Below are 12,299 nucleotides of genomic sequence, written 5' to 3' on the forward strand. Positions count from 1 at the left end.
TCAAAAACCTTTTTTTCCTACTTTACTTCCTAAGATAAATTACTATGGCAAGTTGTCATGACATCTATGAAACATTATAAATGATAGCAAGTGACAGGCTGTAAGTCTGGTGCATTTAGTCTTGCTAGGATCCTTAGACTGAGCACTTGTGGATTCACACTGAAATCTAGCCTGAAAGGGTTCTATATGTTATATTCTTATTAAAAGGTGACGAGTCTGATAACTTGAAAGTTCTTGACTTCAATAGCCCACCTTAAGAAGTTATTTCCTCTGTTTTGTACAAGGCAAGTCCACTTTACATGTTGTCACGTGCAGGTTTTTTGTTTTGTTTTGTTTTTAATCATAGCTTAATGAATATTTTTCTCCCTCTGAATGTGCAAAGAAGCTGAAACTTAGTTGCAAAGGAGTTCTTACTTCTTATGAGACTCTTCCCTCCCTTCCTTCCTTTTCTTTCTTTTAATCTTCCCTCCCTTTGGCTGTTCCTTGGATTGCCGGTTTTCTTTTTATATCTGATAGCTTTGCCCCTTTATTTGTTTTGTTGTTTATTTGTTTTCCTTTCACAGTCTAGTTAGATACTAACATTTTATTTGGGCTACTAAAACAACTTCTTCCCACTTTTCGTATCTCCGATCCCCAAACTGTTAAGACCTGCAAGGTTCAGACCTCCTGTGGCACCCGCCTACCCCCTCCTCAGCCATCATATTTCAGAGGCTGGAATAAGCACTCACAGCTTACTCTGAAATGCTCATTTTTTTCTCTCCTTTTCATTCACCAGAAGTTGTTTGTCACAATATTATCAGTTTTACCTTATAGATAAATGAAACTTAAGGTCAATAAGTTTTGTTAAAACCCAAAGCATTATTCGTCCCACCTTATAGGTAAAGAAATAGAGTCAGTAAGATTTGTGAAAACCCTGTCCTCTGAGACTCAAGCTCAGAGATCCTGATTCAAGTTATGTGTGGTTTCCATTACCAGCAAGAGCCTTCCCTATCATAACTATACTTTTCATTTGATCCTCCTCTACCCCTGAGCTGCAATACATCCAGGCAAACTGTTCCCCTGTAACTGATCATGTCCTACTTATTTCCATTTGTCTTGCTATTCCTTGTTCTTTGACTGCCTTCCATATTTATCAGCCACCCTAATGGGTGAAGTATCACCTTTCAAGGCCTACTTCAACTATACCTCAGTGATTTGAAACGTTTCCCTTCTCTGAACCCCTTTGTATTTTTCTAATGTAGTGGGATATTCTTTGTCTTTTCTAATGAGTGAAAATGTCTCACTTTTCCGTAACTTGGGACTGCATTTTATTCATATATGCATCATTCATGATACACAGCAAGATGCTTTGCACTGAGTACATTTTATTATGTAACAGTAGAATGTATGAATAAATAAAACAATGACCATCTACACACCAAACCCCTACCACAGCAATCAAAATATATTTTCAATCAAAGCAGGCAAATGCTTATGTAGAATGATCACAACCATAAATATACTGTACAATTTAAATATATATAGAAATAAATATTAAAGGAAAATACTTTGAAATATAAGGATTTGAATTGTATAGGGAAGAAAATGAATAACATGATTAAGTGTATACAAAAATCATTTCTAACATGTATTCTACATACATGTGTGTATAGAAATGCAAGAAAAGAAGAGCCGTATTGAATAATGTTTGTTCTCAAAGGAACTAAACAGCTTCATGGAAGAAGATTAAGAAGAAGAAGGAAAAAAATAAAAGAATACCCTAAAACACACACGAGTGAAAGAGTTCCAAAACAAAACAAAAACTTTGATGTTTGGAATGTTTTAGTCTCTTAAAGGTAGTCTATCACAGTTGGACCTAACAGCATTATTCTCTTTAATGATAATAGTTGATAGTCTAAATAAATAAAGCATTCTAGTATTTAATTTACAAATCTTAACTCATGTAATTCTCACAGTCCCCTGAGAGAGGTACTATTAACACTGCTTACTCCAGAGCTCCCAGCCAAGGTTCAGCCAGCCTAAATTAATTGCTCAGAGTTACCTGGTTAATAAATAGTGTAGCAAGCTTTCAAGTCCATTATTCTTAGTCTTTAAAGCTTGAGTTTCTTCCAGGAATGTGTCTTGTAGCTATAGTTAACACTGAGATATATGTGCACTGAGATGTATACAAGAATATATGTGTTACTTGTAATTAGAAAAGGCTGGGGAAAAAACCTACATGTGTATTATAAAGGACTAGCCAAATGAATCATGAAATGTTCATGTAGAGTGAAATATTATGCAGCTATTAAAAATTAGGTGAATCTATATATTGACTTGAACCATTCTCTAGAATATATTTTTAATTGAAAATAGGTTCAAAAAGCCTGTACAGAATGTTCCAATTTTTATCATATGTATGCATTTCTTTAAAAATATATATATTTTTTAATAATGTTCTTTTATCCATTATGCTGCACTGTTTATCTCAATAACTATTGTTTAGAGAGTGTCTACTCTCCAAACTTACACGTTAGTACTAATAGATACAGTTACCATGCAAAGGAGATATTGAAACTGCAGTGTTGCGTCTGAAAATATTGTGGGTGGTTCAAGGTCTAAGCTGGGTCTCTAACATAATTCTGTCTACCTCCAGAGTTAGATTTCTTCTCACTATGCCAGTGATTCTCAAACCCAGGGTGATTTTGTCTACCAGGGAATATTTGTCAATGTCTGAAAACATCACAGCTGCTGGGAAGAAAGGGTTGCTACTAGCATTCTAGTGGGTAAAAAACAGGAATACTGGTAAACATCCTACAAGGCACAGTAGGGTCTCCCATAACAAAGAACTGTTTAGTCCAAAAAGTCAGTAGTGCCAAGCTTGAGAAACCCGCTCATACCAAAAAGATTCCTTCTTTTTTTTTTTTTTTTTTTTTTTTTTTTTGCGGTACACGGGCCTCTCACTGTTGTGGCCTCTCCCGCTACGGAGCACAGGCTCCCGACACGCAGGCTCAGCGGCCATGGCTCACCCGCCCAGCCGCTTTGCGGCATGTGGGATCCTCCCGGACCGGGGCACAAACCCGTGTCCCCTGCATCGGCAGGTGGACTCTCAACCACTGTGCCACCAGGGAAGCCCCCAAAAGATTCCTTCTTATCCTCAGAGACCAATCACCTGTATGAAGGCTGATATTGTGACTGTTGGCCTACCATCACAAAATTTGGTTAAAATAGAAAGCCTTAAAAATATATAAATAAAAACAAATACCTGGTGTTTATAAAAGCTGCTGGTATCAAATTGTCTTGGAAAGATAGGGTGGCAGAGAAGAGAGTGGTGATACACTTCTTTTATGTTTGTTTTCTTTCTTTTAAATGTAACAATGAAAAAGAGTCAGGATTTGCTTCTCTTATGTTTCTATTTATACTTATATATTGTATCATAATAGACAGAGCATAATCATCTGTCACAGTTTTGATTCATTCACCCATTCAACAATTTATCAAATGACTATTTTGAGCCAGGCACTATTTAGGTGCTAGGTAAATAGCAGGGCATAAAGCAGGTAACAATTCCATTACTATAAGGGGCCGGTATTCCCAGTGTAGGAAAAGAGTGTACAGTTGACCCTTGAACAACACGGATTTGAACTACGTGGATCCACTTATACGGGGATTTTTTTCAATAATAAATACTACGGTACCGCACAATCTGCAGTTGGTTGAACCCTTGGTTGCAGAATTGCAGGTAAGGAGGAACCACATAGTCGGAGGGCTGACTATAAGTTATACCCAGATTTTCAACTTCCATGAGGGCCTGTGCCCCTAACCCCCAAGTTTTCCAAGGGTCAGCTGTAAAAGAAAATAAACGAGTGAAATAAAATTTGTCATGTGGTGAAAGACACTAATGGAGAAAATTCAACCAGGGCATAAGAATAGGGAGTGCTGACTTGGATTGGGAGAGAGGAATCAGAAAAATTATAATTTTAAGTAGTGAGGTCATGGCAGTTTTCACTGGGAAATGTTAAGTGAGCAAGAATCTGCAGGAAGTGAAGGAGTGAGTTATTCAGGTATCTGGAGGGAAGAACATTTAAGGAAGAGAGAGAAAACAGGAAATGCAAATTTACTAATGGACCATATTTTCAAATACTTTTTGCTTTTAGAAGAGTTTTTTTGTTTTTGTTTTGTTTGCTTTTTTGTTTTTTTAATGCTCTAGGCATACAACTTACTTTCCTCCTCCATGGAGCTTTTGCTATGTTTAAAAAATACCTGATGTGTACATGTAATTTTACTGCTGTCATTGAACTAATCTATTAAAATAGTATATACAGTTAATTTACACATATAATATGAGCTAAAAGTAGTCATCTACAATAACTTTACTTCTCTAAAGGACAGCTTTTAGTTTTCATGTGTATGAAATTCTTACTGATGTTGAAATTAGTTCTGCCCCATGTGTTTGTCTTTATTTCCAATTGATTTTATACAAAGTTGCTATTAATGATTTTGTATTTTAATAAGAAATTTCTAGTAAATATGATTATTCAAGCTGTTATGGTATATGTTTATAGAAATATAAACCATAAATCAGTCATGAAGAAATTATCGTTTTTTAGAACAAACTTAACTTGGTAGAACTTCTAGTTTGTTGCTTTCATTTCAAATTTCTAAAATTAAAAGCTTGAATGATTTATATGTTTATGAAATTGTATTATGCCAATTAAAATTATCTAGATTTAGGAAAATTATTAACATATTCTTTAAAAAAAGATTGACTTTTTTTGAGAGAATGATCTCTAGACACCAGTGTATGCATTTGTAAAATATTACTCAGTAGAAAGCATTCATGAAACATGGTCTATAATGCTTGAGAATGATTCTTTTAATGGAGTCTTTAAAACATATCAGAAAAAATAATGCCAGTTTCTATCACGAGGATTGAAAAAAATGTGAATTCTCTTAGATATATGAATGATCACCAGTGCAATTATATTAGGTATTTATATAATTATTATTGTCATGTTTATACCTGAATTACATAAGCAAGTTCTACTTAAGAAAATACAAGTGATGAAAAGCTGGACAAATAACATATCATTTAAAAAGATTCAAACGATACCTTATTTACTTAAAAATCGTGTTTACAACCGCTTTTCAGCAAAAGATTCAGTGATTTAATTGTTACATGTATATTGCATTTCCCTCTGTAATTTGATATATACAAACCAGTTTATTTTAAATGCACTATAATTATGCTGTATATCTTAAGTGATTCTGCTTTCAAATCATACTTTTTAAAGAGGGGTAATTTACTTTTTAGTGTACACTGCGCAATGTCACTTAGTTCAAAGGACTTCAAATACAACCACCTAAATTTTCTAAGCCATCAGTCTTCTAATTGCTATAATACTATTCATTAAAGTAACAGTAATATATGAAATATATCCAGGCAATTTTCCCAGTACTAAGTATAGGACATAGTTGTCTTCTCTAAGTACTCAAGCCACCATTAATGAAAACTAATAGCCCATCAAACTTTACATTAAAGTAAAGTGAGAAATCTCCAAAGGACTATATATGATTCTATTCCAGCAATTTTTGTCACCTTAAATTGCTGTGTTCCAATATGTTACACTTCTTAATGCTAATTACCTTACAGAATGGATAAATACTACAATTGCAAAGTACATCAAGTACTATTTTTTTAACCAGATTATAATTAGTGATCAGAGAATGGTCTCATTAACATAAATGGAATAATTAAATCATCTCAGCTTTACCATACTCAAAAGCATTAAATAGTGATCGTTTCCCTTTTGTAAACTACTAAAGGTTAACTTTCCTGGAGTCACTTTCAGGAAAAAAATTACATTATTCATGTTTATGGCATTAAAACAAGAATAAATTTGAAAATGTATAATTTTTTGAGTAGAGATATAATTATTTTATATTGCCCCATGTCTCCCCTTTCATTTAAAAAGGAGAAATAGTAAATGTTCACATTGGGAAAAGATGTAGTATGCTTTAGATTTATGGTAGAATTTTGAGTTAATATAATTCAACAACATTTTAATTAGAGCTAGAAAATTAATCAAGAGAGTCAAAGAGGTCATTCCAGAAGTCTGCCCATATACTGTAGGCATTATCTCATGTTGGAATATAACAAATAGCTTGGAATCATATGATGATCTGGTGAGCATTATTCATTTCAACTGAGTTAAACAATCAGACCTGAGTCCTTTTACTTCAGTAGTCCTGCTTATTCTTGGGGGATACATTCCAAGACCCCCAGTAGATGTCTGAAACTGAGGATGATACCAAATTCTATAGACTGGTTTTTTTCCTATACATACATACCTATGATAAAGTTTAATTTATAAATTAGGCATAGAAGGAGATTAACAATAATAACTTATCATAAAATAGAACAATTATAAAAATATGTTGTAAAGTTATGTGAATGTGGTCTCTGTCTCTTCTCTCTCAAAATATTGTTCTGTAATCACCTTTCTTCTGGTGATGATGTAAGATGATAAAATGACTATGTGATGAGGGGAGGTGGGGTGAATGACACAGGTAGTGTGAGATAGCATTAGGCTACTACTACTTCTGACTATCCAGCACAAGGAGAATCATTCATTAGCTTTGGGTGATCCTGGATCACTGAGTGATGACTACATAGATGGTTGGATGTCAGGAACAGACTATGTTGATGGTTGGGGACCACAGCCTGGACAGAGCAGGACTGCACAAGATTTTGGCATGCTGCTCAGACCAGTGTGCAATTTAAAACTTATGAATTGTTTATTTCTTGAATTTTCCATTTAATATTTTCAGATCTTGGTTGACCTTGGATAACTGAAACCATGGAAATTGAAACCTCAGATGAGAGGGAATTACTGGATTTGGCAGTTTTCTTTAACCCAAATTAGACTTGGATAGATGGCATCTGATCACAGAGGATTTGTGGGGGGGGGGGGGGTGGTCATATATACCTAGATTTAGGTAAATTTTAAATAATAATAATTTGTACTTGAGCATCAACATCAAATTTCTGTTTTTTCTCTTTTCATAATCCGTATCAGCACAAAGTCGAAATAAATGTCTGCATCAATTTAATTCTAATTAATAAGGTTCCATATTTAAACTACAACCGTTGAAGACAGGAACATGGCAAATGGGAGCACCAAAGATCATTTATTTGTGACAGTATTTATTTTTTAACATTTTCCCAGTAATATGTTTATATTTACACTCACATATATATTTCTAGTCTGTAAATTTTACAGTAGTAATTATTTGGCAGTGTCAAGGGTTGGGTAGTAACTACAATGACATTCATATTTTAATAATAAGAACAGAGTAATAAATTATCTAGGATAGAATAGCCATTTGAAGCAATTTTTAAAATATTGGAACCTTCTAATATACAGTGTGCTCAAACCAGAATAAAATACTAATTCATTGATTCTTATATGATATTAAAAGAAAACATTGTTCAAGAAGCACACTGTAAAAACGATTTTAATTAATTGAAATCAAAATTTAATATTAATGCTAATCAATAAGTGATTTTAGAAATGGACAGAATAGAATTATTTAAAGATATCAGTAATTTTTGTTGTCGAACTCTGGTTTAAAACTTTATCTAGAAAATTTTAAATTTATGACATTAAAAAAATTATATATAAACTTCCTTTCAATTTTAGTTTGTCATAAACATTGATTTCTAGGTCAATAAACATTTCTACAATATCATTTTAATGTTTATACACTTCATACAATGTTTATATACTATATAGTTATATATTTAAATAATTACCTATATTTAATTTTTAGGTTTTTCTTGGAAATTATAAATATTGTGATGACTATCCATATAACTAATTATTTGCAGAATTTAGGGTACAGTGTTAGATGTCACATTTCTGAGTCAAATGGTTTACACGTTTTTAAGGCTCTACCAGTAATCATCACTTGCACTCATAGGCATTCTGTCAGTTGATGAAAGCAGTACTATTTTTCCCAGCCCCTGCTCCCACATTTGCAATATCTGGTTAGACACCTAGTTTTCTTTATTTCATTCAGAGCTCATGGTTCTCAAACCCTTCTACATCATGATTTTCATCTTCCAAGCCCATTTCCTATTTTTCAAAGTCTTCACAAAACTGAAAACTGAGACCTGAACGTAATAATAAGGATATATTTAGGACAAGGTCTACTGACATTAATACTTCCTGGGCACTGTTTACAGAATTTGGTTACCAGGAACAGAGACTTTCATTCTGGCTATCTCAAGTAGGGAGAAAATGTCTATTATAAAAATACATGTGACTCCAAAATGAAACAGAAATTTTAACAAAATCCTATATTAGAAGCCATAGAATGCCTGTCATACGGACAGACCGGGAAGGTCAATCTGATAGAAGGTAATTCTAGGGACTTCAGCACAGAAGTTAATGGATAGTTGCTTCTAACTGACTCATGGTCAACTATGGCCCCTTCAACCCCATCTCAAAATGAGTAGAAGTTATAAGGGGGGAAAAAAAGTATATATATGTGTGTGTATATATCTATGTGTATGTGTGTGTGTGTATATATATACATATGTGTATATATATACATATATGTGTGTATATATATATATATATATATATATATATATGAAGAGAGAGAGAGATGTAGACATAGAGCTTGGATAAATAAAGTAAGTGCATGAGAGATCCCAGAGATTGCTATTCTGTCAGAACAAAATAGCACCGTATTTTTTAAAATTTCACATTAATGTGATTCCAAGTCCCAACCTGCTCAGAATATCAGGAGGTTCAATCTTTTAGTAAGATTACCTACCTTAAAATTTGCCCAACATCATTAGACTTGCTTGTTTTGATTTTATTTATTTAAAAATTTTGAACATATGAGTTTAATTACCTGCTAGACCATCCAGATGGAAATATGTGATAAAAGGATGGAAGCAAGGGTCATAAACTTAGAAGAGGTGCAGGTATTTTTAGACCAGTTTAGGATTAGACATTCACTGACTGGATTATTTTTAACATTTGTAATAGAACTTTTTTTTCCAAAATAAAATAGTAGTGTATTAAAAGTTACATCCAGAGTCCCTCCCATCAGGAGACTTGCACAAGCCTCTTAGATAGCCTCATCCACCAGAGGGCAGACAGCAGAAGCAAGAAGAACTACAATCCTGCAGCCTGTGGAACAAAAACCACATTCACAGAAAGATAGACAAGATGAAAAGGCAGAGGGCTATGTACCAGTTGAAGGAACAAGATAAAACCCCAGAGAAACAACTAAATGAAGTGGAGATAGGCAACCTTCCAGAAAAAGAATTCAAAATAATGATAGTGAAGATGATCCAGGACCTCAGAAAAAGAATGGAGGCAAAGATCGAGAAGATGCAAAAACTGTTTAACAAAGAACTGGAAGAATTAAAGAAAAAAAAACAGATGAACAATACAATAACTGAAGTGAAAACTACACTAGAAGGAATCAATAGCAGAATAACTGAGGCAGAAGAATGGATAAGTGACCTGGAAGACAGAATGATGGAATTCACTGCTGCAAAACAGAATAAAGAAAAATGAATGAAAAGAAATGAAGACAGCCTAAGAGACCTCTGGGACAACATTAAACGCAACAACATTTGCATTATAGGGGTCCCAGAAGGAGAAGAGAGAGAGAAAGGACCAGAGAAAATATTTGAAGAGATTATAGTTTCAAACTTCCCTAACCTGGCAAAGGAAATAGCCACCCAGGCCCAGGAAGCACAGCGAGTCCCATACAGGATAAACCCAAGGAGAAACACGCCGAGACATATAGTAATCAAATTGGCAAAAATTAAAGACAAAGAAAAATTATTGAAAGCAGCAAGGGAAAAATGACAAATAACATACAAGGGAACTCCCATAAGGTTAACAGCTGATTTCTCAGCAGAAACTCTACAAGCCAGAAGGGAGTGGCATGATATACTTAAAGTGATGAAAGGGAAAATCCTACTACCACTATTACTCTACCCAGCAAGGATCTCATTCAGATTCGGTGGAGAAATCAAAAGCTTTACAGAAAGCAAAAGCTAAGAGAATTCAGCACCACCAAACCAGCTCTACAACAAATGCTAAAGGAACTTCTCTAAGTGGGAAACACAAAAGAAGAAGAGGACCTAAAAAAGCAAACCCAAAACAATTAAGAAAATGGTCATAGGAACATACACATCAATAATTACCTTAAACGTGAATGGATTAAATGCTCCAACCAAAAGACACAGGCTTTCTGAATGGATACAAAAACAAGACCCATCTATATGCTGTCTATGTGAGACCCACTTCAGACCTAAGGACACATACAGACTGAAAGTGAGGGGATGGAAAAAGATAGTCCATGCAAATGGAAATCAAAAGGAAGCCAGAGTAGCACTACTCATATCAGATAAAATAGATTTAAAATAAAGAATGCTATAAGAGACAAGGAAGGACACTACATAATGATCAAGGGATCAATCCAAGAAGATATAACAATGATAAATATATATGCACCCAACATAGGAGCACCTCAATACATAAGGCAACTGCTAACAGCTCTAAAAGAGGAAATCGACAGTAACACAATAATACTGGGGGACTTTAACACCTCACTTACACCAATGGACAGAGTATCCAAAATGAAAACAAATAAGGAAACAGAAGCTTTAAATGACACAATAGGCCAGATAGATTTAATTCATATTTATAGGACATTCCATCCAAAAACAGCAGATTACACTTTCTTCTCAAGTGTGCACGGAGCATTCCCCGGGATAGATCACATCTTGGGTCACAAATCAAGCCTCAGTAAATTTAAGAAAATTGAAATCATATTAAGCATCTTTTCTGACCACAATGCTATGAGATTAGAAATGAATTACAGGGAATAAAACGTAAAAAACACAAACACATGGAGGCTAAACAATACGTTACTAAATAACCAAGAGATCACTGAAGAAATCAAAGAGGAAATCAAAAAATGCCTAAAAGTTGCATCCAATATTGTACAAATTTTTTTAAACATCATTAAAAAATTTTTTAACTGTTAAGTGTTTTGAAAAATATATTCAAAGTATTAAATTTTCATTTTAGATCTTAGTTTATGTTTATATAACAGAATGCCCTCAATTGATCCAGGTTCACCATAATATCTTTCTCTAAGCCCTTAATGGTTTATATCTTCCCTTTAAAATGTATAAGTATGTTTTAATTAAGTTGACATTTACAAAGATATTCTGAAAAAAAATATTAATTAAACACATATAAGTTCTTCATCATTTCTGTTATAGTGTAGCAATTTCTCATCTAACCCATAGTGGTCTATCAACTGAGTAAACCTTGATTTCTTAGACACACCTGACTGCAACTCAGAGCAACAGCTGGCTGCAGCTTCTCCACCTCTTTGTTAACAACTGTGTCTGAGACAGACCTTTCTTTGATCTATACATTTTATCTAGTTTTAGCCTCTGAAGAACGTTTCCTTTCTCTTGAACCTGCTTCACCAATTTTGTTTTTTCTTCATTCAATCTTTTTTTTGGAAGATTCTCTTTCAGAAAATCAGTCTGAAGATCACTGCATTACCCAGTATCAGGTGTTTCAGATCCACATGCATTGATGTTCTTGACGGTATTTTTCAAACACATACTTCACATTCACTGTCTATGTGTTTAAATTTTTTTTTGAAATTCCAAGCTGTTTCCTTGTGTTGAAGGTGCTGGATTCGCTGAAAAGTTCTAACAGTTCTCTTCATTCTCTACTTTAAGATCTTTTACCACACTGTACAAGAAATTAAATGAAGATCTTGTTTTGCGTGATCATTTTCTCTACGTGTTACACTCATAGGTTGTTTTCTTGTATTGGTTATGTGGGGTGATAGTGAATTGACACAGGCCTGTGGAGTGCTAGGTAAAATCACGCCTGAGTTTCCTAGACTTCCCATCTTAAAAATGAAATCTTGGTTTACCTGGAGGAAAGGGAACTCTACTCAGCTCCAGCACTGATCCTCAAATTCCAGTTCTCAGATACCACCTGCTTCCCGTCTCCCTCAGCCATCCCCAGAGAGTGGAGAAAACACAAGCAGCTGCAGCTCTCTGCTTACTTTGATTTTAAATGGATCTTCCTATTGTTTGCAATCTCTAAAAGGAACCCAGGGCTACTTCCTGAGGAAGATCTTAATTGCCAACCTTTAGATACTCCCTCTTATAGCCATGCCTCACTACTTAGTAGAGAGCTGGCACCCAACCTTAGAAATGTCCCCATTTACCACGACTGCCATGGAAGGAGCAG

At 34.3% G+C, this 12,299-nt stretch overlaps 1 protein-coding gene and 1 pseudogene across 1 annotated transcript in view; one reads left to right on the forward strand and one right to left on the reverse strand.

The window, feature by feature from the left end:
- The window catches only part of LRP1B (LDL receptor related protein 1B), a 1,432,692-nt gene that overhangs the window by 878,887 nt on the left and 541,506 nt on the right, over nucleotides 1-12,299 (forward strand). The window lies entirely within an intron of this gene.
- Nucleotides 11,266-11,952, reverse strand: LOC101336840 (swi5-dependent recombination DNA repair protein 1 homolog pseudogene; annotated as a pseudogene).

This window comes from Tursiops truncatus, chromosome 7, assembly GCF_011762595.2.
Source record: "Tursiops truncatus isolate mTurTru1 chromosome 7, mTurTru1.mat.Y, whole genome shotgun sequence".
Taxonomy (NCBI): domain Eukaryota; kingdom Metazoa; phylum Chordata; class Mammalia; order Artiodactyla; family Delphinidae; genus Tursiops; species Tursiops truncatus.